Genomic DNA, 6,374 nt, shown 5'->3' with positions numbered 1-6,374 from the left:
TTACCTTATATATGTTTATGATCTATTTAATGTAATGGGTTAATATTTGTTATAGTTGAGTTACAATGTTGACCCCAGATGGAAAAAAGGAATGTTTGAATTCGGCAAATACTAAGTGGCGGCAATATAAAGCTCTCCTCACTCATAAGTTTATTTTTAACAAGCTTGCTAAACCGGAAGAGTTGAAAGAACCACCAATTGGGTATGGTATTACACGAGATGATTGGAGTGCGTTTGTAATCAGTCGCATGTCGGACGACTTCAAGGTAAGGATTATAATTTGCTATTTTCAATTGAGTTGATCACAAGCCACTGTTTTAGTTTTAAAGCTGGTATATATGAGGAATGTTCAATTAACTAGAAAGTAAGTGATGAGCAAAAGAAGAGAAGAAAGCAGAATGTATAGCCACATCGGCTTGCCCGTAAAGGTTATGCTCGTTTTGCTGATGAAATAGTAAGTATTTCTGCTTAATTCGGTAAATATGATCTAGAATATGCCTATATTTTATTCTTACTAAATCTATTAATGTGATTTATAAAGTTGTATATATTATACAATTTGATTGTAGGGAGATGAATTATGTGATGATGAAGAGATTAATCGAGCGATTATTTGGAAGAAAGGACGGATGAATAAGAAGGGGCAATTTGAAGGTGATGATTTGAAAATGGCAATAGAAAAGATTGTAAGCAAGCTCATTATGCGTCTTTCCTACTAAATCTATTATGCCTTTATGGTTTTTATTATGCCTCTGTCCTTTATTGTCGCAACAATAATATATTGTTACATTTATGTACACTACAGCATTGCAGAAAAAAAATCAAAATCTGCATCCAAATCTGCATCTGCTTCTTGATCAAAATCTGCATCTGCATCAAAATCGTTTCATCAAAATCTGCATCTGCTTCTGCATCTGCATCTGCATCAAAATCATTTCATCAAAATCTACATCTGTGATCCAGAATAAGGTGTGGCAGTAGTGTTCTCATGCTGATCATCTGTGCTTTCCCCTTTTCTTTTTCAGAAAACTCTACACAATCAGTAAAATTGTATTTGTATGCATACACAACCAATTAAATAATTAGCAAATCATCATTGGCAATTTTAAAACAAATGTATATCCATATTAGTGTTAATACTTAATAGGGAGTTATTTACCAGTAATTAATTTTGTACCAGTAATTATTTTGTTTTCTTTTGCATGACAGGATGATTATGTGCAACAAAAACGGGAGGGTAAGTTGCACTTAGAAGAGGCAAACACGGATATCCTTTCAAAAGCACTTTCATCTGAGGAGCATTCTGGGCGTGTGAGGGGTGTTGGAGGCCATGTTACTCCAACATTCTATTTTAATGTTGGCAGCATAGTGCAGAAACACCTTGTTGATGAGCAGTTTATCCTTCAACAAAAAGAGTTGATGGAGGCAAAGATATTAATCTCACAACAAAATGCACGCATATCAAATCAAGATGAACGCATATAGAAACTTGAAGCAATGTTCAGAAAGGGTGCATGCGACTTAGATACGGATGAAAAAGGTAGTTGCTCAGTAAAGTTGCATCCCATGAGTGACGAAAATATCAAAATTGAAAAGTGTGTCCCAAATATTGAAACTTTGGATGATGATGACATGCAAATTTTGAACAATGATGATTTCTTCCAGGTATATATTTAGTTGTCATTATATTACTTAGTATTATTGAAACTATGAGTTGCATCAATTTATAACATGATTACTTATCTTCTAGGGTAAACCGGTTGCATTGACATTGGGTTCTAAGAGCAATATTGTTGCCTATGGTACAATTGTTCATGTCAATGCGGTTGGTAAATTACTTCATGGTGTTCCATTACCCATTAATTGTATGCGTGTCTCCATTGATAAGGCTGTGGATGAATTAGCACAATTGCCATGTCCAATTCCAAATCAATGTGATACAATTGGTGATGTTATTGGAACACATGTGGGATGGCCGGCTAACTTGGTAGTTATGCAAGATGAGGTAAATGTCATATTATATTTATAGTTAAATTGTCCAACAAAGATTAGTGTTGCACCTAACATGTGTACATTTGTAATTTTTAGAATCCTCAAAGGAAAAGAAGTGTTGTCCAAAGAAATAACCCAATTATTTCATCAAGTGTGCCAAGGTCATTGCATCTACTGTATTGTTATTGTAACCGTGCTCTAAATGATGAAACAAATATATCAATGATTTGTGAGGAGGGTTTCTTTGACGATCAATATGAAATCCTTGTGCGCCTTGAAGATATCATTCCTTTTTATCATTTGGATCCCATAACTGTAAATTGTATAGTAATTTACATGTGGTAAGTCTTCTTATTCTATTTGTTTACCATATAAATTATATAAACTTTATTAATTTAGCATTATAACATTCTTCATTTTGAAATGGTAGGCATCTTTATAAAAAGCTGAAAACATATAACAATGTCCACAAAATCAGATTTGTGAATCCACACATTATCCCATATGTGCCATGTGTGACTCGACTGGACAAAAACAGCAAATTCGAGCAGTTGAATGAAAGAGCTAGTGTTTTGGCAGATAAGCTGAGTCAAGCATCAAGAAATCAACTTGTTTTGGTGCCACATAATGTTGGGTAAGTAAGACTTATAATATCAGTTTTAATTTATTGTTTCGAGAAATATGCATGCAATAATTATGTGATTTGTGCATAGTTATCATTGGATTCTCACTGTCATTGATCCATATAAGGAGACAGTTTATTTGTTGGATTCGCTTAGTCATCGCATTCGTGACGAGGATTGGAAATACGTAGTAGATATGTGAGTACATTTTTTAATTTTATTAAGCATTTTGTTAATCAGTAAAACTCTCATATGTCCATTCTTATTGACGTATAAAGGAGCATAAGATTGTTTAATTCAAACAAGGCAAAAAAAGGGAAAAAAACATGTTACATGGGAAGTAGTAAAGGTATGCATGTCTACTTATGATTAAATTATAAACAATTAAACATGTATATTAGACATTTACAATTTGTTTTTAACATAGGGTCCTCGCCAACTAGATGCGAAACAGTGTGGTTTATGTGATGAGATATATGAGAGATATTATTGAAGAATTGGCAACTATCGAGAGAGATTCACTTCGATCAATAGTAATATTTGACATTCAATTCTCAATCATTTTGCACTTATCATCTTTTGATTGTTTTTTACTAATCTAATCTATGTCTTTGTTCACAGTTCATCAAACCCCAGTACTCTAGAGAAGAAATTAATGAAGTGTGTTCCGAGTGGGCAGAATGCATACAAGACTATATTTATGACTAGGTATTTAAAATCATACAATGACTTGATCTATTCGGAAAGTATTTGCATATAATGCAAATTACATAATCTGATCCTAACAGATATGCCCCTGGAAACATCATGATTATTAAAACTTTAGTGTGTAGGACATCCAGGTAGAACATCTCTATTTTATTATTATTCTTATACTGGAATGCATGAAATGTTTTTCAACATCTTAAGATTTTGAGATGTTCAAACATATATATCATTTGCTGGTAAATACATTTCTGTAGGACTAACACACTTGTCAGATTATGATGAACTGATTAACTTTGAGCATCATGAATTGTTTCCTTTCTTAATGGACAGTTTTCTGCAGACTAGGATTTACACGTAAAGGAGGTGAGCTAGATAAATATTTTGAGCAATTACCTGATTTATGAACATGATAATACATGGGGAAAATGCAGGAGTAAGACCAATTTAATTAATAGTATTGAGATTCTTATTTTCTTTGGGAATGAAAATGGTTTCTCAATCAAAAAAAATTAAAAATATTTGGAATTTGCAATTTGTTAGACATGATGAATGGTCGGAATGGGTTAAAGTTGGATGGAAATAACTTACACTTTGTTGAGAATCACAATGACCAAGTTCATTCACATAGTTGTTTCGACTTACTTATGGCAAACCAAACCAAACCAATTTAGCAATCACTATATGCAAGATACACAAACTATCTAGACTTACCTAAAGTTCTCTGATCTGACTACTTTTTTCTTCCCAATGTATTCTGCCCTCCTTTATTTGCTGTTACTAGCTACAGGGATTGTTGGTTTATTCCGTGTAAGGCTTCACCTTGACTTAAGCAGGGTGGTGTTATCATATTAGATTATGTATAGCTCATGTGTACTTGGTATGTGTTGGATTCAACTTCATCTGCTTGCTAAGACGTTTTTGCCAATCCTGGTTTCAGTCCTTGTCCATTGCACACTTTTGCTCTATTTCATGCACAAGATGATTTAATTCAATTATCTTATTTCTTTAACTTATCTGTTGTACTATTTGTCCAACTTTGTACAATTAGCCTTGAACTAACAAAAGAAATGAATTTGAAGGGTTGGAACAGCCATATGAACCAGTTTCATAAACTTTTTTCGTGCTCACTTGCTTCACTACTCATGAAATTGTGAAGCGGCAACGTTAGTTTCTCGTGCTTATTTGGCCATTCTTTTTTTCTATGCCTTTAACTATATTTTATTTTCATAACAGGGAGAAATTGCTGGGTTTGCAAGCTGGGTATGCAGAAAAAGAACCAGGGAGAAATTGCTGGGTTTACAAGCTGGGTTTGCATGGTTGTGGTCTTATAAACTTAATTTTGTGGTTTCATCTTTTGTAGTTGTCATGATTGGATACTACTTGTGGTCATGTTTGGATAACTTGTAGTAATTGTATAGAATTGTTTATAAACTTAAGTGAATGTACACATGTACCGGTTTTTGTTTGAGACAAGATGTATATATAAATTAAAGACAACTAATCGAATGTATATATGTTGAAAACTATTTTTGTGAATGTATAAATGTTACGTTGTACCAGTTTGTGTGCAATGGCCATGGTTTTAACCGTTGTGAAAAGTACATATATAGACATGCAACTGAATGTATAAAGACAACGATTTTTAACCGTTGTGAAAAGTATTCTAAGACAATGGTTTTAAACTAAATTTTGAAGAAAGACAACAGTGTATATGTTGTTAAAAGTATATCTGCGATCAAATTTTTGCAAAACTGGCAATTACAACAGTTTTATACTGTTGTAGAACTGTTGTCTTTGATATTAAAAGACAACACTTTAAATCCGTTGCATGACTGTTGTCTAATATGGTCAAAGACAACGGTTTTAAACCGTTGCCTTTTACCGCACATTTAACAACAGTGTCAGTTACAACGGGTTTAAAGGGCCTATGACAACGGTTTTTAACCGTTGTCTTTTAATGTTTTTGTTGTAGTGTCAAGGTAGTGTTTCTAAACTTTTAATACCACATGAAGCATAAAACTCTTAACTAACAACATATAAGAGATCATGTATCATGAAGGAGCATAAAGAAGCATGTTTTCATTTCAAAACTTTGCCCTAAACCTTGTGTCTTAACTTGGCCGAAACTTCAAGATAGGGTTTCTAAACTTTTAATACCACATGAAGCATAAAACTCTTAACTAACAACATGTATCATGAAGGAGCATAAACAAGCATGTTTTCATTTCAAAACTTATCATGGTCGAACCCTAAGTTTCTTTTCAAAACATTTTAAGCATAGAAAACGTAGGAGGCTACTTGTACTGCAGGTGAGGGGGAATACTTACTTCCTCTCGCTTAATTCTCTAAGAGAAGTAACCTTGCTTATGAAGCTTTCCTAGAGAAGAATTCTTTTAGCTTGGTCTCGGCAATGGTGAGAAGAGGGAGCTTGGTTTCGGTGGAGAGGAGGATGGAGGAGGAAGAGAGAAGAAAATGAAATTTTCTCTTTCCTTTTCTCCTTTTATTCCAAATGAAAGGAAGAAGGAAAAATGAACTTTTCCTTCCCTTTTCTTTTACTCATCCTAAATGAAGGGAGAAAGCAAAACTCTCTTTTCATTATAAGAAGAAGAAGGAAACTTGGACTTCTCCTTCTTAGTGAAGAGAGTCTTCACTTTCCTTACCTTTAACCATAATTTCCCTCTTTTCATAACAGCACACCTCTGCTGGAGCTACTGATTACAACATGGAATCACTTACTAAGAGGTCCAAGGTTCAATCCTTGGTCATGCCTCTTTTTGGTTTTTTTTTTTTTTTTTAAAGAAGAGTCCACATGAAAACCTATTTAACCATGCATAAATTCATGTAAAATTTCTAGGGATCCTATGAGTGTTACATGTGACATAGTGGTGGCACGCCATACTTGAATTGGAAGACTTTGGAGGCTATAAAAGGACCAAAAGGGCATCTGTTTGAGACATCAAGGGGTTTCCAGTGATATTCATTTATTTCATTACATGAGCATATTTTGTATAATTTCTTAGTTTTTACATTCTTTTTTTATATTTCTAGTTA

General features: G+C 33.5%; 1 long non-coding RNA gene across 1 annotated transcript; it reads left to right on the top strand.

Annotated features, from left to right (window-relative positions):
* The first annotated feature begins 2,491 nt into the window (after positions 1–2,491).
* On the top strand, positions 2,492–2,926 carry LOC121973319. Its single transcript, XR_006109505.1, has 3 exons — positions 2,492–2,626; positions 2,706–2,813; positions 2,894–2,926. It is a non-coding gene; the product is annotated as an uncharacterized LOC121973319 (long non-coding RNA).
* The last annotated feature ends 3,448 nt before the right edge of the window (positions 2,927–6,374 follow it).

Source organism: Zingiber officinale, chromosome 4A (genome assembly GCF_018446385.1).
Source record: "Zingiber officinale cultivar Zhangliang chromosome 4A, Zo_v1.1, whole genome shotgun sequence".
Lineage (NCBI taxonomy): Eukaryota > Viridiplantae > Streptophyta > Magnoliopsida > Zingiberales > Zingiberaceae > Zingiber > Zingiber officinale.
The sequence above is the reverse complement of the archived record's forward strand: the minus strand, read 5'-3'. Positions and strand labels throughout refer to the sequence as shown.